The sequence below is a fragment of the Panthera leo genome, chromosome B1 (genome assembly GCF_018350215.1).
Source record: "Panthera leo isolate Ple1 chromosome B1, P.leo_Ple1_pat1.1, whole genome shotgun sequence".
Taxonomy (NCBI): Eukaryota; Metazoa; Chordata; class Mammalia; order Carnivora; family Felidae; genus Panthera; species Panthera leo.
In genome coordinates, this window is record NC_056682.1 from 108,188,885 (window position 1) to 108,216,690 (window position 27,806).

Below are 27,806 nucleotides of genomic sequence, written 5' to 3' on the forward strand. Positions count from 1 at the left end.
GACATGGGTTCCAAAATGAAAAACTAATCTGGGCTTTTTTTAATCTAGGGAAAATTGCTTTTAATGCATCTCTGCATCTTTGTTTTGAAATTAGCTGTTGCTTCAATTCATGGAATATAGAGCTAGTGCAGTGGTTGCATTGGAAATACATTTGTATGCAAAATCTTAGTACATCCCTTCCCCATTTCCTAACCCTGAGTTGCCACCATTTGTTCATTCATTCATTCATAAGTTGTTTGTTTTCCTTTTTTTAACATTTATTTATTATTGAGAGAGAGAGAGAGAGAGAGAGAGAGAGAGAGAGATCATGAGCATGGGAGGGGCAGAGAGAGGAGACACAGGATCTGAAGGAGGCTCCAGGCTCTAAGCTGTTAGCACAGAGCCCGATGCGGGGCTCGAACTCACAAACCAAGCGAAATCATGACCTGAGCTGAAGTCTGACGCTGAACTGACTGAGCCACCCAGGTGCCTCCATAAGTTTTTTTTTAAGTGTAAATATCTATTCTGTGCCATGGCACCGCTCTAAGTATTGAGGATATAAATCTCAAAAGAAAACAAAATATGATCTCTGTCCCCCAAAAGCAAAGACTTTATTGCAGAGATTATAATTGAGACCCAAAATTAGTGTATGTCTTATGGTGAGCATAGCATAACCTACAGAGTTGTCAAGTCACTATGCTGTACACCTGATACTAATGTAACATTTTGTGTCAACTCTATTTCAATTAAAAAAATAGTGTGTGTCTCTAAGATAATAGTGGTAATATAGAGTTGCATACCTAACCACTAGTGGGTTACAGAAGGTACTTCTCAACACCACCCTCCTAAAATACATGGTTATACTGAAACCAAATGGAAGAAAGACTGGGAGCATCCAGTGGATTATCCTAGAGTGATGATAATTTAGAGTGAGGCATTGGAGCTAACAGGACAGAAACTGATTTACGAAGGCTTGGTGAAACATTAAGATTTCCCATGCTGATCAGAGCATTAGTAGAAGTAGCTCATAAATGAGATGACTTTCCCCAAAGGACTGTAGCAGACAGAAAACAAATGATATTGGGATACCTAAGATAGAAGGACTTTGCTAACAGATGAAACAAAATACTCTCTATGACTGAAAGGGTATTTTACAAATTATCATCATGATGCTAGGTTTCTGGTCCACAAGTACATTTTTTCACTTTGAACATTTGGGACTTTAAATCAGAGGATATAAAATGACTGGATTTGTTAGACCTAACTCAAAAGGAAATTATCATTAAAGCACAATAAAAAATTTGGCAAACACATTACAAAGAAAAGAAATAAAGTGAAACTGCCTGTTGTTAGATACCCCATTCATACTGAAGCACTTTGTGGTATTTAAAGATTCTTCTCTGATAAGAGACTCCCATTGGAGTTGTGGCCTAATTAATATACTTTATAAACTCTAACCACCTTTGTGTAACCTCAAAAAGAGAAATTCACTGAAAATTTCATAGCAGTGATCAGACCATGGTATTTATAAATTTAGTTTCTACTGTCTTTCCTCACCTCACTCAAGGTGTCACTTGTGTGCTACCCTTTCATTACACAACAAAGAATTTTGTGATTCAATGATGTTTTGGCCAACATCTGCTATTTATTAAAAATCATGTTCCTTTAGGCAGTTGTCAGCCAAACTGGAATTGGACTATTTAGATTGTTTTTCCCTCACTTGGCCCATCTAGCTTTGCATCTTCAAAGGATTTATTTGAAGCATTAGCATACTGATTTCTCTCTTGCTAAAACAATGCACTATAGTGATACTGGCAAGAAAATTCTTTCTTCCAACCTGCGGTTACCCTTTTTTCTCACTCAGTAATTTGCTAACAAGAGATCCAGATGTGTAATAAGATAACATTTAAGTCTGTCTGGAGTGTTTGTTACATAAGTAATGCTATATGACACTACTTTCTTTTCACCATGTATATGATTTCTATGAAGCAAAGCTGATTTTATGCTCCTTCTTTCTCACAGGAGTTCTCATCTGAGTAATTACTTGCAGAAGGGTTTCTTCCCCCCCCCCCCTTAAAAAAAAACTTTTTGTATTAGTCACTCATAGCTCAATTAGAGGCTTTTCTCTCTGCAGGCATAAACTTTGAACATAGCAGTTTCTTCTATTCATGATTTTTCCTTTAAAAAAAGAGTTAGTAAGAGCCTTTTTGTGTTAGGTGGGACAACTAGAAAGTTGCTTATGACAGAGAAGGAAACAAGGAAGGAAGGAAGGAAGGAAGGAAGGAAGGAAGGAAGGAAGGAAGGAAGAGGGAGGGAGAGGAAGGAAGGAAGGAAGGAAGGAAGGAAGGAAGGAAGGAAGGATAGGAAAGAGGACAGAAAGTGGTACCATGGTAACAGAATCCTGAATGCATAAACTTTAGTAGCTTAAATTGTAAATTAAATTACTTGTATTTATTCAAAGTTGTCATTTATACAGAATTAAGGAAGTGAAATGAAACTTGGAAAAATGAAAATGTATGTTTAAAACTATAATATCTTCTATTTATAATGTGTACATGCCTGTGAAGGTTTTTTTAAACAGGAATTGTAAGGTACTTGGGAATATTTCTTTATTATTTTCTTGGTAAATTTATATTTATTTTAGATGCATGCCTTTAGTAGCAACAACAAAAGTTAATGGTAAAGAGAATAATGAATAAGAATTTTAGAAAGTCTTAAATATGCTGAATTTCTCTGAACTCTTATAATATTTTTGTTAGTAGATATAATTACCCTCTGACTTTGTGAAAATGAATTGACTATAAATGACTTTACATTTTCAATAAACACACTTGATTTTGTTTTCTGTTTCTTCTGGTGAATAAATGGGCACTGATACATACTTTACACATGTTATGTGCATTTTAAGTGGGTATCATTGAATATTTTTGAAGTTTTTCAGTTTTAAAATTTCAAAACCATGCATATGATACATTTTTTGAACTTTGAAGGAAACTCAGTTGAAAAAAAAAGAGACTTTGATAGCAATTGAATTAAAAATGTGAGGAACTTCAAAGTGTGTTAGTTAAATTCAATTGATTTTAATAAGGATAATTGATGATTGGCATATCTCTGGGCCTATGTCTTAATAGACACCTCGTGAGGTGTCAAAAGAAAAATAATAGAATTCAACTATGAGCAGTTGGGCAAACGCTTTGCATAATGTGTATTGTTACAAGCTAATCGGATACATGCTACATTTGACTTATGTGCAAGGCCCATAAATTGTGAACACAGGTAAAGTGCTTAAAAATCACTTTGAGAAAATAATTTTTCCCTATATTCTCTTGCATAAAATATTTCCTCCTAGAATCACTCATTTGTTGTTTTCTTCACTTCCTCCACATAATAGATTAGGAAATTGAAAAGTTAATAATTTCATAAATTAAGTGGTTTTTAATCACTAGAAAATATAATATACAAAGAAAATTATGAGAAAACTATTCAATGTACTTTGGGGATTATTTTATTTTTATTGTTTAATATGAGTAGTGTGAACGTTTCCAACTTTGCTTAGGAGTAGGAAAGAAAGCAATATGTGGTTGGTTTCCATTATTTTTACATATGTATATCTGGTGGGTCCCTCTGGCCCCAAGACTTAGTTTATTTATGAATAAATTATGAGAAAAGGACAGTATACTTTTTCTTTTCCTACCATTTTTTGAAATCAGAATCTCAGATATTTTTTGTTTTTAACAGATATTTAAAGTATTTTATGCTAGAGTTTTATGTTAAGAATATCTTCCATTAATATTATATATAATGCTTTTACGTTGTCAAAATGCTTTCACTTTATTATTCTATTCACTTCAAATAATAATGTATGTTTCTTTAACTAACAAACATTGTTTATGGAATAATACTGGGGAAAAAACTGATCAACTAGTTTCACTTGTAATCAAAAACCAAGTATGGTTATCACCAGTGCTAAGGATATAAATCTATTCCATGCTTTAATGCCATGGTTTTGTGATCAGAATAACTGTGTCATCATTTAGATGCAATAACTGAAATTACTGTAATAAAGTAGGATTCTTTATTGAGTTATGAAGTAGATATATGTTAATAGGATAAAGAACTCTTGAGTATTTAAAAAAGTTTTCCTTTCATTGTTGTATAGCTAAAACAAGAATGATGACCAAACTTAAATAAACAAAAAGGCATTATTAGTATGAGAAGCTACATAAAATGGAAAATCTTCAATCAGCTTTTTAATTTATTTTATTTTGTTTCTCAGCCGTTAGTGTTTGGCATAGTTCATTAGTGTTCTACTAATAATTATTTTATTAAGACATCATTGGAATATTTAACTGCAATATATCCATTTGAATTTTGGTATATATCACTATGGAAATTCTGATTTGATTTTCCAATGCACCTTCGCATTCCAAAGATTCTTAAAAGGGAGAAGTAGTTCCTGAACTCTTCTTTGAGGAATTTTAAAATATAAAATTTTCCCTTATTATACTTCCAGCCTGTACATCTGAAAAAAAATTACTGTCATGTGATCTACTAGTGATGGTCTTTGTACATTATTAAAAAACTGGTAGATATTCTTTTAAATTTGCTTGAATTTTTTTTCCAATCTTCTGTCTAGCATATGTGTTACAACCACCTGACCCTCAAAACCTTGTGCAGTATAATAACACTAGAAGCACTGGGTGCATTAATATTATTCATCCAGAAGACCACATCATCAATAAATTGCTGTGTTTTTGAGGGACACCTTCTCTCCCACCAACCTGCAACATACTGAGCATACCTAAAGGGTCAATGATACTGCTTCAGTAATGCAAGTAGAACTCTTTATAATCAAACACACACACATATGAACCAAAAGGGTTCTTTGGGTTTGAGAAAAGTTTGCAGCTCTGTTCTCTAACCGATGAGGGATTTGGGCTGAATTGAATTAGCACATTTTATTCCACTAATTTAAATGGTGGAGATTAAAAGAAGGTACCAAAGCAAGAAGAGCCTCAGGAATCATGCAGCTTAAAATAAAGAAATGCACTTGAAAGTACTTCACTTTTATCATGTATGTATTTGAATGAAGTTCAAAAACTTTACATAAAGCAAATAAATGTAATTGATGTTTCTGAGTTAATATGAGTTAGAACAAAGGGCAGGTAATCTTCATTTTATATTGGCCAAGTAGAAAAATGAGACATGGAGACGATTTTTTTGTTCATGCTGGGAATAGAAAAGAACCTTTACATGACAATCCAGTAATTTACCTAAACTAATGAAACAATCTATACAACACACACAGACACGCAGACGCAGACACACACACACACACACACACACACACACACGCACGCACACACACACGACTACTCCTTCTTTTACCATTTGTTATGGTCTAAAACATTATTATTAAATTTTAAGAGTATATAGCTCACTACTATTTTTCTAAGTGTCCTACTGCTCATCATTAGCTTTTATTGAATTGATAATTCATGTGCTTGACTGGCACACATTTACCACAGAAGACCCTGCCTTGAACTTTTCATTTTTACCCAATAGATTCTTTTGGTCCAGTGTCATGGCTGCAAAGTGGAATTCTACTCTCGAGTTTCATAGGAAATTGTCCAACTGTACAATGAAAGATTATGCAAATCCTCAAGGAGCATCTAATCAATCACCTCGGTGTGAGAGGAATGCAGCTGATCGCTGAATTAGCTTCTGTTGGAACGTATTCATGTGTAACATCCCACTGACCGCGTGACAGCACAACAGCTCCAGGTCCTTGAAAGTCTTGAGGATGATTAGCTGAAGGAATTGGCGGTTTCTGCCAATCATAATCCGGCAGGGCTGCCTTTATAGTTCTGGAGATGCGAGAGAAAGAGGGAGGGAGGGAAAGACCGACTACAGCTAAGCAAGAAGCACAGCAGCAGTAGCAACAGCGGAGCAGGAGCAGCTGGTATTCCGGTGATTAAATAGTTCTCATAGCCTTTTTGCTGTACTCGGTCCCGCTCCCTGGTGTAATTCTCGTGTCCAAGGAGGAAGCTGCATTTTAACGGTGTGCTGAACAGAGGTTTGAATCATTCCAGCTGGCTGCTTGTTTTGAAAAGGACAGTGTGTGTATAAATAAAAAGACACTCTGCTGGAAGAGTTCAGATACTAGGATTGGAACTAAAAAAGCGCTCTCGGAATATTGTTGAGGCAGATTATATGAACTGAAAGCTCCTTCTCATTAACCTGGAGCCAAGTGAATCTGAATGCTGGATATCTCACTTTCTAACTCGGGATAAATTCAAGTTAGGATAAGAAAAAAATTGAAATGCTACTCTAGGTAAGTTACTGCTTAATTTGCTGAAACTGAGGTGTGTTCAATAAATGAATATATGTTGCTTAGCAATGTAAACAAGTGGAACACAATAAAGTTTTATTTATGAAAGATTTATGTAGAAAGAGACATTAGTTTTAGACCAAATTCACTCTTTTCAGCATGTGTGTGCTTATGTGTCATTACTGTTGTAGAAGTTATATTTGTACTATAAATGGAAAATACAGTCCTGCCTAAAAAAGGAGATAGAACCTGAAATATTTTAAACTGTTGTCAGAACATTTGCAGAAGAAACAACTCACTTGATAACAATTTTAGGCTTTCATACTGAAAATGCCCATTTTACAAACTCAAATACAAAGTGTGTGGTTATAAATGTTTCCCTGAAAAGTGTTACTGATAACATGGCAATCAAATTGCTCAAGATGGGAACTCCTCTCTTTGGGACCTGCGGTTTATAGGCATGCTCTGTTCTAATGGTCTGCTTTAGAAAAACAACTGTCACAGACATTTGAAATTGTAGGATACAGTCATAAATTGCTTTTAAAGAAATAGATGGTTTCCTACTAGGTCCTATTAGGAAAGAAAAATAAATTCTTTGAACACTATATGTCATATGCCATAAGCATAGATTCCCTGGAGAACAAAAACAGCTTTATGCTATACCTGTAAATACCTTCAAATTCCTCATGCACAGAATAAGTTGGAAAATAAGAAATAATATTTAAATATGGTTTTACTTATCCTTTCCAATATTTCTGTTAGAGAAAGTCAAATAAAAAAGAAACCTTAAACCTGTATTTTCTTTATAATTTGTCCTGATTAATAAGATACTGTATTTTTCAGATATATCATCATGAATTTTCAAGTAATGATACAGTTTAGTATGATAGGTTATGCTTACTGTGAGTTCTAACAAAGCTCTGAAAAAGTTGCAATAGTTTATACTTTATTATGTCTTTTTCAAACTCACCTTTTCTTGATTTCATGATGTCTTCTATCAGAATATATTTCATCAACTCAAGATCATAAATGTTTAAATTGCATACAAAGTTATTGATTATTGTCTTAATAATTTTAGTAATTCACTTTCTCCTCAACTTGATGGTTCAAATACTGTGAGCTTCTTGCCACAAAAGGATATGAATGAAGACAAAAGTTACTGTAATTCGTTGAATTTCTCCAAAACTAGAAGACAATTATTTCTTCCCCCATAGATTCAAAAGATTTTTATTTATATCAAAATAATAGTTTTAATTTCTTCTATTAAAAATGTTAGTTAGCTATTTCCAGATGCCAAGTTGGTGCTATGTTGGTCATGTTTTTTTTCATGAAGCAAATGTATGTAGAGAATATAAAGTCTAAGCAGTTTATACCTTCAACTGGAATTCACCGAAAAAAAATAAGTGATTAATAAGGAAATATATATTTTCTACTCAACATTTATCTCAATAGAAAAATGAGTATTTAATACCATTTAACATCTGTTTTGACATTTTTATAATAACAAGTCCTGTGAATATTTATCTTATAATGATTAATATCACATAGTATGTACGTTGATGGAAGTCTCATGATAAGCTAAGAGATTTTTAGAAATTGAACATTAAACAGAATGTCTTTTTTTTTTACTGCATCTTAATGACAATTGGTCATAACTAAGAGTGATGCTTAGAAAATTTTTTTGAAAAAATTATAATGTGTATGACTTAATAATTATAACATGAAAATCACCTTTAGAGAGAAAATATAGATGTATTTTACAAAACTCACGCATCATTCTTAAACTAAAAAAAGGCAACTAACTGGAATTTAAATGAAAACATTAAAAAAAGCCAAAAACTTCATAAGGATTTTAATATGTTTTCTTTTCAATAAACTTGCAAACTTACATAAATTGCATTTTGTTTTCTGCCTCCTGAGGTTATTATCTAAGAAATTTGCCTATTTAAATGATTTCCTTAAATACCAAAATGAAGTAAGTGGAGACTACTTTATACATAATTATTTTAAATCATAATTTGGAATTTGTATATTTGATAACCAAAATAGAATTACATGTCTACATATGTATTCACCCCAAAAAAGGACCATCTTTTGTGTTTTATCTGAGTATTAACACTGTTATACTTATTCTCCTTCCCAAAAAATCATTCTATAATCAGATTTAAAATAAAGTTAGTTTCTTAGTTCAAGTCTCAAGGCTAACCTTCTAAAATATGCTAAAAAATATTTCTGAACCAGTATAATATCTGCCCTCAATAGGTCTAGTTGTTTGTATATACCCTTGCACATTCTGTTTGAGTGGGAAAAGTGCCATTGAGAATAAAATCAAAAGATCAAGCTTTCTGTGCTTCCTTGAGTAACAACTACTCAGGGAGAAGAACAGAGAAGCATTTAGCATGCTTTGTTCAAACTAGAAGATTCTAGCTGGTGCCTGCCTCCCCAGATTAGGAAAGCAGCTGGGGAAACTTATAAAATAAAGCTCGAGTATCAGCCCTGGCTGGAAGCCAAGACAGAGAAGCTGTGCACCCAGAAGGCTAATTCTTTCTGGGCTGAAATTCATTGATAATTCATTCTGTTTAAAGTCTAACCTGAAGTGTAACTTTTTTCTCTTGTACAAACTATAGGATATTAAAGAACAAATATGCTTTTTGACTAGACTAAAATTTTAAAATAACAAAGTTTACTTCTTTATAAAGTTTGCTCTAATGAAAAATGTAAATAAACCTAGCAGAAGCTCCTATAAAATACAGTTTATACCTAAGAGCAGAAAAGGAAATAAAAATGAGATGCATATCTTAGTAATGGCAGAGTGATCAGAGATGCCACATATGGATATATGTCCAAAGGAAGAAGTGGGAGTATTTATGAAAGTAACCGACTTAGTAAAATTCACAACAGAAGGTGACGTACTAAAACTGTTGTAGCATATACCTTGTGAAGCTAGACAACAAAAAAGAAAGTTAACTCTCAGCCATCATGTACTCCAAATAACTAGGGAAGGGGGAAACCATGTTGTCTGTAGATTTATTTTAAGTTTATGAAGTGAGAGAAATGGGTCAGGTGTCAGACATAATGCTACTGCCTTTAGCCATCATTGGATAACATTTAGCCAATGTTTTCTTTAACACTTCAGGAAACTTTCAGCTATGCTGTTACAGAGAGTGTTAAATGCATTCTTTTTTAAGTTATTTTCAGTAAGCCTCAGTAGGTAGAGGTGTCAATTACAATGGAGAACTTTTATAAATACAGTCTTATTTCCAAGTTTCCTTTATCTCAATTTTCTAAGGAATGAATGCTATCACAACCTGGGGTTGATAAACCTAAAGTTTCTTTTAGAATAATATTGAATTGTTGACAGATTGTCCCAAAGGCCAAAATAGTCTGAAAATGAAACCCAAACACATCAATGGCTTTGTACATTTCAAAACAAATAGATATTTTTTAAAATGTGAATACTGGGGCGTCCAGCTGGCCCATTTGGTAGACATGCGACTCTTGATCTTGGGGTTGTAAATTTGAGCCCCACGTTGGGTGTAGAGATTACTTAAAAATAAAATCATAAAAAAAATGTGAATAGTAACTCACTCTCCTTTTCTACAGATGAAAATGTTTTCCTGTCTAACTTGATGTATTTATTTCCTTTACCTTCTTCTAATTTGTTTATATTTATGATTGCCCATATAATTCAGGCCATGGAAAAAATTATAACAAAGCAACCTGAATATGACAAACTAAATATTACCTTTCAAGTGACTCATTAAGGAAATTTGCATATATAGACTACTTTACAAATATTTTTTCAAGAGATATACTTAAAGTGGGGCCCCTGGGTGGCTCATTCGTTCAAGCATTCGACTTTGGCTCAGGTCATGATCTAATGATTCATGGGTTCAAGCCCAGTGTTGGCCTCTGTGCTGACAGCTCAAAGCCTGAAGCCTGTTTCAGATTCTGTCTCCCTTTCTGTCTGCCTCTCTCTCTCTCTCTCTTTCTCTCTCTCTCTCTCAAAAATAAATAAACATTAAAAAAAAGAGATATACTTAAGGATACTTCATTAATACTGAATGGCAATCATGATTAATTAAGTAGTATTAAGGAAATATGTGAGAAGAAAATGAAGGTTAAAAAGACTATGTTTGAATGCTTGAGAACTTGATTTGATGATGGAATGAGGGTATTTTAGAAAACAAAAGTGATAACTCCATTTAAATTGCCAAATTAAGACTTCTGTACCAAACTCAATTTTACACTTCTAAGAAATTATTGAAAAAAAATAATTTGAAATACTTGAAAAGTTCAATAAAGAGTCAACTTTTAGTAAGCCAACACACGCACACACATACACACGCACACACACGTGCATAAACACTTCTTTTTCCTTCCAAGTTAAAAGACAGCCGCCTTTACAGACTTTCTGTATCAGATGAACTTGTGTTGTGCTTTATTTAAAATATTAAACTTCCTCATTAAAAGTCTTTAATGAAATTTATCTTCAATCATAACCTTGTGGAAGTGGAAAGTTAACTGGCCAAATTCAGTATGTTCAAGCAAAAAATAAACGTAGATCTACTTCCTGTTGCTATTCACTTGATCCTTTCTTCTTTTCTTTCTTTTTCTCCTTTTTCTTCTTTTTTCCCTTTCCTTCCTCTCTTTTCCTTTTCTTCCTTTCTTCTTTCTCTTCATTCTCTCCTCCCTCCCTTTTTCCTTACTTATTTCCCTTCATCCTACCTTCTGTCTATCCTTCCTTCCATCCTTCCTCCCTCCCTTCCTTCCTCCCTTTATATTTTCCTTACCTCATCTCTTCGTTTCTTTTCTCTCTTCATTTTTGTCACATAGCCTAAATGCTGTTTTGCAACGTCCAGGAGCAAACCACTCACGTTTAACATGGCAGTAATTATTTATCTAATGGCCCGGTTTGAACATGGGAGTGTGTGGGAAAAATGCATATGAAAAGTAGAGAAAATATACTGAACAATAAAAAAAGGTAAGATGGGATGGGAAATTCATGTCAAAGAAGTAGTGATGTCAACCTGAAAATATTGGCTGTTCTCCCACCTAAGAATTTCCATTTAATTTACTAAATTCTTTAAGTAGTCCTTTTGCTCCCTTTCCATATACTTCCCTTTCATTGGCAGTGGAGTCTTTTTCATGCAGCAAATGCAGCTTAGTGGCAAAAGTAAAACAATAATAAATGTAAATAATCCTTATACTGATATTTTAAATCCCCATAAATCATTTTTTATATTTAGTAGTTTAAACATAGCATTCATATGCAGCCCAAAGGCTGACTGCTCTCCTAATGGAAGAAAGACAGAGAAGGGAAAGCTATTTTGCACATTAACATGCTTTGGCTTGACTCCATTCCTGAATCAGAAATTCAATTGTAGACTGCTGATCCACAGAATTTGTCATATTTCATCAGACATCTCAAAAGAGTTCTTCTCGAGGTACTGAATAGTCTTTAACACCTACGTAAAAATCATTTAAACCTCAGAAATAAATATAGCTACACTAAGAATTAATACAAGGAAAGGAAACAGATGCAGAGATGCATATGCTCTTGTGAACATGTATAAAAGTTCTAATTCTATTTATTACAGTGCAAATAATGAGAATTAAAATTTAAATTTTTTTCCTAGTCTTTCTCTAATAGTTATGTAAATCCAACTGAGATTTCACATACTATAATAAGTAAAATAAAACACAGGCAATCATTTAAAAATTGCACTTAGTAATTCAGGTATTGTGGCTCCTGATATCTCAGCCTGTGAAGCTGCTTTCTTTGGAGTAAGGAATTTCCTTAATAACCACAAAAATCATTCTCAGTTGGTCAATAGAGGTTGAACTCAATTTTGTACTTAAGTTACTCTATGTTTCCATCTGGACGTATCTTTCACCTTAAACAGAGAAAATACCTTTTCATCTTTGTTCAATAATGTTTTGTAATGATAATGATAATATTATTAGCCATTATTTTTAGGATGCACCAGACCCCCTTCAAGCTCTCATGAGGCTTATTTTCAGGGGAGGAGGTTGGGGGAAGGGAACAAGCAATAAACAAATAAAGATGCTGTGATAGAGCTATAAGTACTATGAAGATGAATTAATCAAGGTAGTGAGTTAAAGGGTGTTAGTGAAAGCCAGAAAGCTGGTCAGTAAATACTTTTCTGACAAACTGACACTCGGAAAACCTATTTAAAAGTTTCATACAAATTGATACCATTGCTTCAGTCTTATAGAAAAATGTGACGAGGAACAGCAACTTTCTGTAATATGCTAGCTGACAAGCTGAATTTTTATTCTACCAATTGACTATTATCTTCAATTCCGGGAAATTGTTCGGTAGAGTTTAGGATATGGCACACTGTTTAGTTTTACTTTCTCTGGAAAATAGACCATTAGTTTTAGAACATGCAATTCTCAACTTTCCTTCTACTCTTTACAGTCCTAAGGTATTTAAAATGTAATATGTGAGTAAATTGTCTCAAATTATTGTATTTCTCCCTACAGCTTGAAAGTTTATGTTATTATTGAAACTTCCACAGCAGAAGAGCTAGTCCCCTGCCTCATTCTCATAGATCGGTGGGTGTAAGAACCAATATTCCGAAAGATCACTCTGTTGGCTGGAACAATGAACTTATAATGAAATATAGAGGGATAAGTGTAATTATTTAATTTAAAAAATTCACCAACTACAAAAGTCCTTCAAACTCAATAAGAACCAAAAATTTTATAGAGCTAATACAATGCTAATGCAAACTTAAAATAGATTAATGAAATCATAGTACCCACGTCAAGGAAACAATGATCAGTAATCTTACTTAGCAGAGGTCTAACATCATGTGACCTATTTGCCAACCTCAGGTTCCTGCCATCTCATATTAGGAGCAGTCTTCTCTGACCTTCTTTTCCCTTCGTTTTATTACAGTACCTATTACCTGAAGGTGTAAGTACTGTACATGTATCAGTGCCCCCAGTTAACAAAATATTTTGATGGCAGGAATGCTTAGGGAGTTCTTGACCTACAGGCAAATAGCAAGCATTTGATAAATGTAAAATGTGAGACATGTTGTATGAGCAACAGTTGAAGAAACAATATTAAAAAACAAAAGACTGTTTAATAACAGTATAATTACCTATATATGTTGCAGAATTTTTTAATGAAAAGGTAATTTGTTTTATATGATACCAGTGGCCTAACATAGGAAAGATATTGGGAGGTTTCTATGCAAAATGAGGAAGAACAATAACATTAAAAAAATCAGTGAGATTCCAGTCAAAGCAATCACCACAGGTTAGAGTGCTACTTATCCAGAAGACATCTGTGGAAGGTATTTCTACCTTGAGTAGGAAATGGTCACCAAGGTTTCTTATGTTTCTCATTGTGTAATTATAAATAGGAGTATAGGTGAAGATTTTACAGTGGTCATGCTGCCCACCAAAAACAAGCTCTAGCAGTTGGTTAGAAAACTGGTTAACAAATTTCAAGTAAATAATGATTGAGTAATATTACGTAGCAGGAACGTATTACAGAGGGCATTCTCTAGAATGTAAAAGGAACTTTCCACAAAAGGGTAATTTTACAAGGTGTATAATCTGTTGAAGATAATAAAATAATAAATAAGTGTCAGATTGATTTTTAAAACTTTAAACATATTGGTTTTGCTACTCCTTTGAGACAATCCAAAAAAGAAAATTTCTGAAGATTAGATGCATGAGTAAGAAAGATACTTCTAGCTTCTATAAACTTCTAAATAAAGAATATAGAGATGGTTTGGCTGAGTTGTGAAATGTAAGCCTTGCAAGAGAAGAGTTGCAATCACGTAAACAAATGTGAATTGATTTAAAGATGCCATAGCATTACAACATAATAGAAGGCAGGAGGTAATGTTGAATTCCACCAAAGCTGGATTCTAATTCTAGCTTTGCCCTCATGTGTAATATAACCTTGAAAAATCTTATTAACTCTTCTGTGCCTCTGATTCATGATCTGTGAATGGAGGTAATAATACCTACTTCATAGAATTGCTGGAAAAGCTAAATGTGATAATAAATATAAAGTTCCTATTACAAAGTTGGAAACATGAGAGGTGTTAATTTAATGGAATTAAGTATTAATTACATGCATCAGTACTCTGACTTTGGCCTGCAAGGTAACATTTTGCACCGATTTAAAGCAACCCCTGAGTGATGAGTATTGACTATTTCCAATCCCCTTCACTTAAAAGTAATGATCTAAATCACCTTTTTGTACTATCTCTACTGTATTTTTATTATACATTTGAATATTAATAGTATTAAATGTAACTAAAGGATCAAACATTATTGACTGACATTTCAGTCTGATTCATCATAGTTCAAAAATTAAATGACATTCAGGTATCTTAAGGAAAACAGACTATAAACCAGAGGAAAATATTGTCAGAAAAAAGTGCTAAGTAGTTTATCTTCATTTTCTGGCATGCTGGCGTAAGGAAAAATGTGGGATTAGAAGACAAGAAGGCAAAGAAAGGTTCAGAAACTGAAACTAGAGACAACTAAAACGAATACAAATGTTTGTTTCCAATTTTATCTAGTAAAACACTAAAAAAATATTTAATGTGATGTCTATATTGACACATTTTCTAGAATTATCACAAAGGTTACTTACGAATCTTTTAAAAGAAACATTCTCTTAGGCAGTGAACCAAAATAGTTCACTTAGGAAGCGTCTTTGGTATAAAATACTGGGGGTTATAAAATGTAAAACATTTTGTGGATCTTCTAAATATCTTTGGGGGAAAAAGAATGAGGAAAATGAAAAAAAATGGTTTTGTTTTACACGTGGAAACCATGCAAACATGTAGAAACTATATTGCTACAAAATTTTACCCAATTATTTACTTCAAGTGTATTGATCAGTTTTCTAACCCAATGCTTGTATAGGATTTAGATGGGCAGAATGTTCATTCTAGAGGTTTCTCCACACCTCTTGTAGTCACACAATGAGAACACAGGATAGTTTGGTAACTACCATCTCACTCCCATTCACAGCAAGAATTGTTTCCACGGAAGTCTCTGGACAATAGATTTAACTCCTCTAAATTACTAATGTTAACTCAGACTGGGAGTAAAAAGATACAAAATTATATTTTAAGTTTTGCCATAAATGTGTTGGTGTCTCTTAAATTGACATTCAAGTTTCCATATGTAAAACTGGACAACTCCCCCTATTCTTTTTTCCCAAAGGTATTTTAAATATCAACAAAATATTTTACATTTCACAATCTCCCAGTATTTTCTGCCACATAGGCTTGCTACAAAGTGAATTATTTTGGTACAGTGCCTAGCATCATTTTAAAGCATTTGTAAGTAACGTTTGTAATAATTCTGCATTCCAGTCATCAAGTATTAAAATAGGAGCATCTCAAGAAACATTGCCTCTGACAAGTAGCAGAATGCTTGAAATCACTCCAAGTCTCTTCCTATAAGTTTTTATTAGTTTTTTTTTCCCCCAAACTTTCAGAACTGTGTATCCTGGATTAGTTTTGAGTGGGAGGAGGAAATTCTATATGGGATATATTTACATGTGACCACCCATGTTATTTCTGATTTATGGCCAAACTGATGTTTTATTCTGCAGTATCTAAAAGTTAAAATAACATAAAATATGAAGCAATTGGATAAGAAAAATAGGCACAGATTATCACTGAAATTGAATGGAGCATGTATCCCTTTGGTAAAGAATTATCTGACTGTTTTGTGCATGTAAAACTGTAAACGCTCTGAAATAAGAGAAATGCGTAAAAGATGGAAATAGTAGCTAAAAGATTTATAAAATCTACAGTTAGGAAATAAATAATCAAAATAAAAATGATCAAGATTTCCATTTCAGTAGAGTTCTTTAGAAGTCTTGTGCATGGCAATGAAATTCTATTTCTTACTATTTAGGGTACCAATGCAGAACAGTGGCAATAGGGGAGATTAGAATAAATCAGAAAAGGTGGGTTCACTGGGGTGCCAGGATGGCTCAGTTTGGTAAGCATCTAACTCTTGATTTCAGCTCAGATCATGATCTCATGGTTGTAAGATCGAGCCCTGTATGGGGCTCCATGCTGGTCATGGAGTCTGCTTGAGATTCTCTCTCGCCCTCTCCCTCTACTTCTCCTCCCCTTAAAAAAATGTGGGTTCACATTAGCTGTGTGATACTGGACAAGTTTGACTTGTATGCATTAAATTCTCCATTAGTTCATTCATTGAATAGAGTCCATATGAAAAGAGTTTATTTTTTATAACAAGAAGCTCAAAGTCAGTAGTATATAAGTTTACACAGGTAATATCCTGATAGATAAAATAATGGAAAAACAATCCTCACTAAAACTCCCTATAAACTACATAATAGACAGCAGTTATACTGCCCCAAACCAATCTAATTTTCTTCAGGCATTTATGTATTGACTTGACTACATTGGGAGTCTCTAGATAAGAAAGTCGGTGGTATAGAAATGATTGATGAGATAAATGAATTTTAAGACATAGTAATCTTTTGTTACTTCTAATGCAGGCAAATTCTATTGATAGTGATCAAGTGATAGCTTGCCTAAATTAACTAAGAGAATAATTAAAATATTAAAAGTATATCTTCTAAGAAATGCTAGACATTAATATAACTTATGAATATAAGTGTAGTACTATTAGTAACTCATTACATTTGGAGACAATTAATATAATTTTTATAATTTATAGTTTAATGGATTCCTTTCTGATTTCTTGAAGTTAAACTTCAATGTTAAATATTAGGCAAAATTATTTTTCTTTCTCTGTTACTAGTAGTAGCTCAAGAAGTACATTTCTACATTGTGGTTTCATTCATTCATCTCTATATATTATATAGATATAAGATATGAGGACTGTAAGAATATGAGGGCTAAGTGAGCATTTTGTGTTTCATGGATAACTGCTTCCATGATTTTCTGCTGATACATTTAATAAGGATGCCAATCAATACTAAATATAATCATGTTTTTTAAAAAATGATTATTGAACTAAACCAAAGGAATTATCAGTTGATAGCAGTCATTTTATTGCTGCTGGCTATAATTTGATTTCACTAAAATGCATAGAGAAAAGCACAGAAAATGAACATTCCATTAGGATTCTAAGGGCAAAATTAGTCATCACTTCCCTGCCTGGTCCTGGATCTTGGTTTTCTCCTCTCTTTCAAATCTCTCTTTCCTCCTCAAAATCCAAATACCTCATTTATCAATGATTAAAATAACCCTAACCCTAAACCTTCTCTAGGTACTTTCCTAATGACTTCAGTCCACAGGACTCATTCCTTTTTCTAAAATCTCACAGCATATCCTTAGAGTTCTTTCTTGCTAATAAGCATATGAACTCTTTAACCGTTTACTGTTTGTTTGTTTGTTTGTTTGTTTTTTACTTGCAGGTATTCTCAATTCTTTCATCACCTACTTCATTCTCAACTCACTTTTACTTGAGTTCATTATACCACTGGGCATTTGCTACGGTCACCAAAGCCAAGGTCAATTTTCAGTTGTATTTCTTGAATTAAAAATAGCATTCAGTTCTTGCTCAGAAAAATTTGTTTCCCTTTGCTTGTAGCTTCCATGGCTCTCTCCCACTAACCACCTTTTTGCAGTTTAAGGGTTTTAATGATGTACTTCTATCATTTTATGGTACACACTGTTTCTTAGCTTTCTCACTTGATATCCTAGCTTTTCCTACTCCGTAACTTACAATTCTAGCACAGACCTTAAATTCCACTCCAATACATTTGGCAGCCTAGGGGACATTCCTTTTGAATATCTCACAGACCTTTCAAAAATAATATATTACATTCTACTCGTTTTGTCTTCCCACATCTCCTCTACCATATACATTTGTACTTTCCCTGTTTCTGTACTTACTGTGCTTTTTACTCAAATGTGTCACAGAATAGATGTTCACTGCTTTTGAAGAGCAGAAGTAGTGTTTGTCAGGTGGATAGTCCATCTGGCACTAGATAAGCATTCAAAAAATATTGAATGAATTACTGAAAGCCTGATGTGTTTGAGTAGTTTTTACCCCTCTAGATCCATTCAATCACCAAATTGTAACACTTCTGTTTCTTATGTGACAGGATAAAAATGATTCATAGGAGAGCATTCACAACTTTGTCCTTCTAACAAACAGTATAAAACACTCATAGTTTCCATTTCCCCTTTAAAGAAAAGGATACCTTACTTTTTGAGTGTGAAGGGATTAAGGAGGGGAGAGAAGAAAAAGGACTGAAGCAGGTGGCAGAAATAAAATTTTGTTATATGAGGATTTCCACAGTAGCTTTGGGGTACGGGGGAAATGGAGAGTAGAGAAACTGACATTTTAGAAATGCCATTTTGTTTTATGAATTATAACTCTTTAATGTTGTTTAGAAAATGTGAGTAAATAAAATTCCTTTCAAATTAATTATTGTGGCTCTTATATTGTGCTTCTTAAATGATTCCAACAATGATACCCATGGGGGGCTACACAGTTAAGGAGCTAGAAAGTTATAAACATTTTGAAACTTGTTTTACTTTAAAAATTTTCACCTTACACTTTAGAGCAGTTTTAGGTATGCCCACACGTGCATAAACACATGCTAGCCTCCTCCACCACCAGCATTCCTTACAATTGGTGAACCTATATTGGCATGTCGTTATTACCCAAAGTCCATAGTTTACATTAGGGTTTACTCTTGGTGTTGTACATTTTCTGGAGTTTGACAAGATATCCACTGTTACAGTATCATATGGGATAGTTTTACTCCCTTAAAGATTCTCTGTGCTCCACCTATTCATCCCGCCCCACCATCTCCCAAACCCCTGACAACTACTGGCCTTTTTACTGAGTCTATAGTTTTGCCTTTCCAGATGTTATGTACTTGGAATTATACAGTCTACAGTCATTTCAGATTGGCTTCTTTCATTTGGTTATATGCATTTTTTATTTCTTCATATATATTTGTGGCTTGATAGCTCTTGTCTTTTAGCAGTAAATAATATTCTATTTTACACATGTACCAAAATTTATCCATTTACTTACTGAAGGACATCTTGGTTGTTTCCAAGTTTTGGCAACTATGAATAAAGATACCATAAACAGCAGTGTGTAGGTATTTGTGTGTCCATAAAGTTTAAACTCTTTCGGGCAAGTAACAAGGAGCTTAATTGCTGGATTGTATGTTCAGCTTTGTAAGAAACTGTCAAAGTATATTTCAAAGTAGCTATACCATTTTGCATTGCCACCAGCAATGAGTAAGAGTTCGTTTTGCTCCACATCTTTCCCAGCATTTCTTATTTTCACTGCTCTGGATTTTCGCTATTCTAATACATGTGTAATGGTAGCCTATTGTTATTTTAATTTGAAATTCCCTAATGACATATGATGAGGAGTATCTTTTTACTGCTTATTTGTCATCTGTATATATTCTTTCATGAGGTATCTGTTCAAGTCTTGGGCTCACTTTTTAATCAGGTTATTCATTTCCTTATTGCCGAGTTTCAAGTATCTTTATATATTTCGATAATTGTCCTTTATCAGATATGTCTGTTGCAAGTATTTTCTTTTGTAGCTTGTCTCTTTATTCTTTTAACGTGTCTTTCCTGGAGATTTTGTTTTATTTTATTTTAATTTTAATTTTAATGAAGTCCAATTTATTTTTCTTTCATGTATTGTACCTTTCTTGTATCTAAAAAGTCATCACCAAAGCCAAAATCTTCTAGATCTTCTCCTGTTATCTTCCAGGAGTTTTATAGTTTTTTGTTTGTTTGTTTGTTTGTTTTACATTTGTGATTCATTTTTATTTTTAGGAGTGTAAGTTCTGTGTATAGTTTTTTTTATATGAACTATATTAAATTGACTTTGCCACTTTGTCAAAGATCAGTTGACTGTCCTTTGAGGTTTATTTCTGTGTTCTCTATTCTGTCCATTGATCTATTTGTATATTCTTTTGCCAGTACCACACTGTCTTGGCTTTTGTAGCTTAATAGTAAAATGTAAAGTTTTTTAATGTTAGTCTTCCTTTGTTCTCCTTCAGTATTATGTTGGCTATTTTGAATTTTGCTCTCCATATGAACTTTGCTTAACCTATTTCTACTTTCTTAAGTCTTCATCTGAACTACTGTAATAAATTCTTAACTGGTCTTCTGTCTCATGGCTCCAATCTGTGTCTTATACTCTCAAAACAAACAAACGAACAAAGTTTCTAAAAGACAGCATTTACCATGCGAGTCTTGAAATTAAAGTATTTCAATAGATTCCAATATTTAAGTCAATTTAAAATCCTTATCATTTTTATAAGACCTTTTTATTTTCTGATACCTGTCTTTTCAATTCAGTTACCTGCTGCTCTCTTTTTTTAATGTTTATTTATGTATTTTTGAGAGAGATAAAGAGAAATAGTAGGGGAGGGACAGAGAGAGAAGGAGACAGAGAATCCCAAGCAGGCTTTGCACTGTCAGATCAGAGCCTGACATGGGGCTCGAACTCAACAACCATGAGATCATGACCTGAGATGAAATCAAGAGTCGCCACTTAACCAACTGAACCACCCAGATGTACCTCCCGCCACTCTCTTTTAAAAGTGTGACATAGACATTGAGAATAGAAATGAAAACAATAGAATAAAATCTCTGATTCAAATGCTAACTTCCAGTGAAACTGATAGATAAGAAAAAAATATGATTTACATAGTATAATAGATTGTTAAAATCACACACACACACACAAGGAGTTAGGAAGTGCTGGCAGAGAGCTTGCAATTTTGTACTGGGAGGTCAGAAGAGGATATACTGAAATATTACATTTAAGGAGAACATAAAGAAATGACATTATATGCTATGTTTATATCTGGACAAGTATTTAAAACAGAGGAAACAGCAAGTGCAAAAGCCCCAGAGTAGCTATCTGAAGAGCACAGCATGTTCAAACATTAACAAGGCCAATGATATTGGAGAGAATTAAGTGAAAGATAAGGGGTAGATTAGGTAGAATTATGTAGAACATTCTGTAATTTTGGCTCTTTTAGTGAAATGAGAGAGCCACTGTGGGGGTGGGGAGTTGGTCATAGGACAGACCCAACTTAATATTTATACTGTAAAATTATTCCTCTGGCCACTGTATTGGAAAAAATGATGTGGAGAAATGGCAGAGGCAGAAATCAATTAGGAAGATAATTCAGTAAGCCAGTGGAGATATAACACTATTTTGAACTATGGTGATAGCTGAGATAGCATGTGTTCAGATTCTATATATAGGTAAATAGGTACAGCCAATGGATTGAATGTCTAGGGGGTCTGGTGGGAAAGAGAGGAATCAATGACTAACTCTAAGGAGTGTGTGTGTGTGTGTTTGTGTGTGTGTGTATCCCCAAGCAGATAAATAATGGAACTAACATTGATGACTTGGGGAAATTGTGAGAGGAATCAGGATAGGGTTATGGAAAATATCAGGCAATCACATTTGGTCTCATTTAAATTTGAAATGTCCATTAAATTTCCAAGTGGAAATACAAAATAGGTGGTTGAATATACAAATAGGAACAAGTAAAAGATTTACCTGGAGATGTAAATTTTGGAGTCAGCTTATAGATAGTGTTTAAAACCATGACGCAGTGTGAGGTCACCAAAGAAGTGAATGTAGATAGAAATGAAAAGAAGTCCAAGACTAAGCCCTGCAGAACTCCACATTTGGAGGATAGGAAGATGGGAAGGAACTTGAAAATGTGACTAAGAAGTCATGGAAAAACAAAAATCCATGATTTCCTGGAAGTTGGGTAAAGATGGTTTCTGTGTGAATGAGGGAATAATTAATGATGCAAAATACTTCTGATAGGTAAAGTAAGATGAAGAGTGAGAATTGAAAATTGGGTCTCTCAACATGGAATTTACTGTGCGGTTTTGATGAAATGGTGAGGGTGAACCTGATTGGAGCAGACTCCAAGGGGGTGAGGGGAAGCATAAATATTCCATAGACAAGGAAAAAAAAATGTGTGTGTGTGTGTGTGTGTGTGTGTGTGTGTAGTGACCACATGAAACAGAAAAATATTACTGTAGTGATGTCTTCAAGGAGTGGGTGATAAAGCCTGGAACTAGTGCACAAGTCAATGATAGTCCTTATCCAGAGTGGATAATTCATCCAGTAGAGAACATCTACTCACATGAGTAGGTGCGGTACCAGGAAATTACAGAAATTCTATGCTTGCTACTGTGTTCTCTGTGAAATAGAAATCAAGATCATCAGCTGAGAGTGAGGGAAAGAAAAGAAATGTTCGAAGTTTGAAGAGAGAGGAAAAGGGTACATGATAGTCATCTAGGAGAAGGAATAGTTAATGAAGAAAATATAGCAAGATTGCCAGCATCATTAAAGACCCTCTGGAAACCATTGATTATAAATTTAAAAAGAGAATAATCAGTTTGGTGATGTTCCATTCATCTTCAGAGTTGCAGGCACACAAATGGTAGATTGTGGGATTTGGCCAGTGTTGTTTAGACAAATGTGCATCATAAAACAAAAAAGGATAAAAAGGTTTGAGTATATGAAATAAAATGAATATAATAATTGGTTAGAGAATTTAAACTGGGTGAGAAGGAGTGTAAGGCCATGAGAGAGAGAGAGAGAGAGAGAGAGAGAGAGAGAGAGAGAGAGAGAGGGGAGAGAGAGAGAGAAAGTAAAAAGTGAAAGGATCACGGCTGAAAGATGCTAAGAGTTTGAAACATTGTTGCAGTCGGGGTGATAGGTTCAGGATGTCTATCCTGGTCAGCTGGACCATGGTCTCTTTGAAGGCACTAGGGAAGGATCTGTTCCAGGCCTCTCTCCTGACTCTTGGCAGTTCCTTGGCTTGTGGCAGCATCATTGCAAACTTCAGATGCCATTCTCCCTGTGCCCATGTCTCTATTGAATTTCCCCATTTTGTAAGGACACCGTCATATTGGTTTAGAGATCTACTATACTTCAGTATTACCTTATCTTAACTAATTATATCTGTAATAACTTTATTTTCAAATAAGGTTACATTGTGAGGTACAAGGATCTAAAATTTCAATATGCAAATTTTAGGGGGACACGAGTCAACCTATAGGATCTACTCTCTACTTTGTCATGCTATTTCTTTTTTTGTAACTATGGTGAATAAATATTTTGTTTAGAAATTTTACATCTCATATTTGTGGATTACATTGCCCATACTTTCCATTTTTGTATTATCCCTTTATTATTATTATCCCTTATTAATTTTGTATTAACCCTTTATTAGTACTATCAAGGTTATAGTAGCTTCATAAAATTGACAGGTATTGCCCTTTTTTTCATTTCTTTTAAAAAATGATTGTGTATGATTGGAATTATTTATTCCTTGAAACTTTGATAGGACCTTCTGGTAAAGGAATCTGAGTGGAGTTTTCTTTATGGAAATTTTTTAACTGTTAATTCAAAATCTTGCATTTTGCATTATTCATTTTGAGGCTTTTTGAAAAATTTTTTTCAGGTGTTTTATGTAAATTCCACTTACCATTCAGTGTAATATTAGTTTCAGGTATAGAATTTAGTGATTCATCATTTATATAAAACACTCAGTGCACATCACAAGTGCACTCTTACTCCCCATTACCTATTTCAGCCTTCCTCCAACCCACCATTTCCTCTGAAAATAATAATCAGTTTTTTCTCTGTAGTTAAAGGTCTAGGAGCACCTGGGTGGCTTAGTTAGTTAAGCGTCTCACTCTTGATATCAGCTCAGGTCATGATCTCACAGTTGCAAGAACCAGCCACACCATGGGTTTCACGCTGGGCATGGAGCCTGCTTAAGATTCTCTCTCTCCTCTCCCTCTTCCCTCACCCCCAAAAATGAGTCTGTTTCTTGGTTTTCCTCTCTTTTCCCTCCTACCATGTTCATTTGTTTTGTTTCTTAAATTTCACATATGAGTGAAATCATATGGTATCTGTCTCTCTGTCTTATTTTACTTAGCATAATACTCTCTAGCTCCATCCACATCATGGCAAATAGCAAGATTTCATTCTTTTTTATGGCTGAGTAATATTCCATCGTGGAGATGTCTTTTAAATCAATTTTATAAAGCTATATATTTTTTGGAAACTTTACTTAAATTTATTTAAAATAAAACTTTTTGTTATAAATTCATCAATGATTTTCTTTTATATTTTTAATGACTAAGCACATGTAGTGTCTTCTTTTTCGCATTCCTATCAGGTTTGTGTAATTTACTTTTTTTTATCTTAATGTCAGCAGATGTTTGTCCATTTTATTAGCCTTTTAAAAAGAATTAGGTTTTGGCTTTATTTTTCTCTTTACTGCATTTCTTATCTGATTACTTTCTGTTCATTTTTGTTGTCTGTCTTTCTTCTATGTTTGTTACTATTTTAGTTGTCATTTTCTAGCTTCTTGAGAGGAATGTTTACCTTATTAACTTATTAATTTTCATACTTTTCTCTTTTCAAGTATATGCTACTTAGGCTTTAAATTTCTCTAAACATTACAATAACTAAATCTACAAATTTTGATATATGTTATATGGGATATAATTTGTAACATGATTTTTCTTTGCCATAAGTTTTTTAAGGTTATGTTTTTTTTTAATTTCAAATGTATGAGAATTTACTAATTATTTTATTAAGTTCCTAGTAATTACACTGTGGTGATAGTATATCTCTATATGATTTTTAGTTCTTAGAAATTTGTTGAGACTTGCTTTGGGGCTCAGTATGATTAATATTTATAAATATTTCCAAATTCAATATGTATTGTACAACTGTTGAATATCATGCTTTAAATATGTCTTTTAAGCCAAGTTTGTGAATCATGTTGTTTAGGTCTCCTTAGGTCATCTATCCAACTTTTCAAACAATTCTTAAGAAATGTTATACATTTTTCACTATGATTAGGAATTTGTAAATATCACCTTATAGCCCTGCCTATTTCTGCTTTATACATTTAAGGCTATATTAGATGCATGAAAATTTAAATTTTAAGGATTTCCTAGCAAACTGAGACTTTTATCAATATTAAGTGATTTCTGTACTCTAGTAATTCTTTTTGCCTTAAATTTATTTTTATGATACTCACCTAGCTTTATCCGCTTTCTTTTAATTAAAATATTTCTGATACATTTTTCCAGATGTTTATTTTCACACACTCTTCTATGTGTCACTTGTAAACAACATACACTTAAATTTATTGTTTTCTTTTAAGTCAATCTGACAATCTCTATTTTTAAAAGATAATTTATTTGTACTTAATGTAATTATTAATATAGAATTATGTATTTATTTTGTGTTTTCTGTTAGTCCTACCTACTCTAGCTTTCCTTTTCTCTCCTCTCCTTTATTCTTTTTCTTTAATTGAATATTTCCATACATTTCCTTTTTTCTCCTCTACTAGCTTTGAAGACATATATTATTTATTAGTTTCACTAGAAATCAGAATATGAATATTAACTTACCAAAGTCTAAGTCAGTTAATATCATGACCTTACTACATGGCACTTAGAACATTTTTATTACATTTATTACCTTTTCACTTCATTGGCCTTACTTATTTCAATTAGTTTTTGTTTTATTTTTAGTTCTATCATGATTTATTATTATACCATTTTACATACTTAAGGTCATTTAAACTAACTCACAATTTTATAAATTCTATGTTCACTCTGTTCAGCAGTTTGAATACTCATTATGTGTTTGAGAAATTCATGATCTTATGAGTTTCTACCTTTTTTTTTTTTAATTTTAACATTTATTTATTTTTGAGACAGAGAGAGACAGAGCATGAATGGGGGAGGGGCAGAGAGAGAGGGAGACACAGAATCGGAATCAGGCTCCAGGCTCTGAGCCATCAGCCCAGAGCCCGACGCGGGGCTCGAACCCATGGACCGCGAGATCGTGACCTGAGCTGAAGTCGGATGCTTAACCAACTGAGCCACCCAGGCACCCCGAGTTTCTACCTTTTAACTTTAGGTATCAGTTCACTATTTCCCAGCCTTTCACAGAGCCAATTAATAGAAATGCCCTAGCAGACTTTGAATCAGAAGCTGGTGAGGCGAAGAAGCAGATCCAGAAATGATTCCCTTTATCGAAGGTATTTTCATCCACAACCATGTTCCAGAGGCGTTAATAGGGTTGTCTCTTGAAGAACTGCCCACACTTCAATATTACCTGTGAAGATTGCACAATATTTGGTTATGGCCACTCTTTCAAAATGAGCCAAAATGATTGGGAGGTGTGTGTATATATGTGGGATTGTGGCCTTTTCCACAAAATAAGCAGAATGATCTGACTAAACCTAATTAAGAACTATTTTTTGGAGTGCATTTTCAATCACCCTGATGTTTGCATTCCAGTTATAGTTCGTAACATGTTACCATTTTGTTCAGTACCCATTTATGATATATTCTGTGATACTTAACATGATTTCTTAGTTCCTAAAAGTGCTTTTCTTTAACAAACTTTTAAATCAAATTGGAGAAAAATCTCAGTATGACTAGAAATAAATTGCATTATACATTTGTATATATTACTCAGGATGATTAATGTGAGGATATTTCATTGCACATACAACCTTCAAATAATCCATCATCTTTCAAATCATCTGCAAATCAGATCCTTATAAGAAGATATTCTTACATATTCTCAGGTAAATGATAAATTATAATGGAAGCACATAATGCTATAATTCTAAGATGTAACTATGAACAGAAGTTAGTGTCTAGAAATCTTCTTTGCAAATAAGTCATAATTCCATTCTAAACAGAGATTATAAGCACAATTTTAAATTATTTTGAATATAGCTCTTACATTTTATATTTCCACGTCAGAACTGAGAATTTAGAGTAAATTGGGAGATGACCTAAATCATGGTGTACACACTTCTCTTTTTTATATAAGTTTTTTATTATTCATTTTATGTTTTTTCTTCACTTTTAAGATATTAAAGAGGTCATTTAAGCATATTCAAAATTTTAGAAATCATGTGTTTTTTGGTAAAATGAAATTATTGTGCAAATATGTTCGCATAATAGAGAAATGTGAAACTCTATTTTACCCTCCCCCCAAAAGCATATTTCCTTATTCCCTTAAGAAATAAAATAAATAAATTCTAGAGAAAATAGTAATTTGGAAACAATATATGGAAAAGCTGGTTTTATGCACCTTTTAATTACAGATATTATTATTCTACTTCCTTAAAAAAGATTTAGATGTTAAAAGTTCACCAAAACTAGCAAGATACTAAGTAGAGGTGATATTTCATTTATCGCTTTCTTGGCAAAGCAGAAAAAAGAAGAAAAAGGAGGAAGAAGAGGAGGAAGAGGAGGAGAAGGAGAGTTATTCAATAAAAAAAAAAACAGAAATAAGAATTTAGAAAGAGAATCTTACAAGCAATATATTGGTTGTTTATTACAAACTGAGCAAGAAAATTGACTAAATGTATTTGATGTAGAATTATAGCATAATTGATGTTTTA

The 27,806-nt window shown here is 33.3% G+C and overlaps 1 protein-coding gene across 2 annotated transcripts in view; it reads left to right on the plus strand.

The window, feature by feature from the left end:
- Nucleotides 1-27,806, plus strand: part of LOC122217932 (bifunctional heparan sulfate N-deacetylase/N-sulfotransferase 4-like) — a 388,528-nt gene that overhangs the window by 101,484 nt on the left and 259,238 nt on the right. Inside the window, exon 3 of one of the 2 annotated variants that reach the window (XM_042935647.1) lies at nucleotides 5,545-6,313. The exons of the other annotated variant lie outside the window; for it this stretch is intronic. The gene's annotated coding sequence lies outside the window, so the exon portion shown is untranslated. The remainder of the gene's footprint in view (nucleotides 1-5,544; nucleotides 6,314-27,806) is intronic. 2 annotated transcript variants of the gene reach the window in all.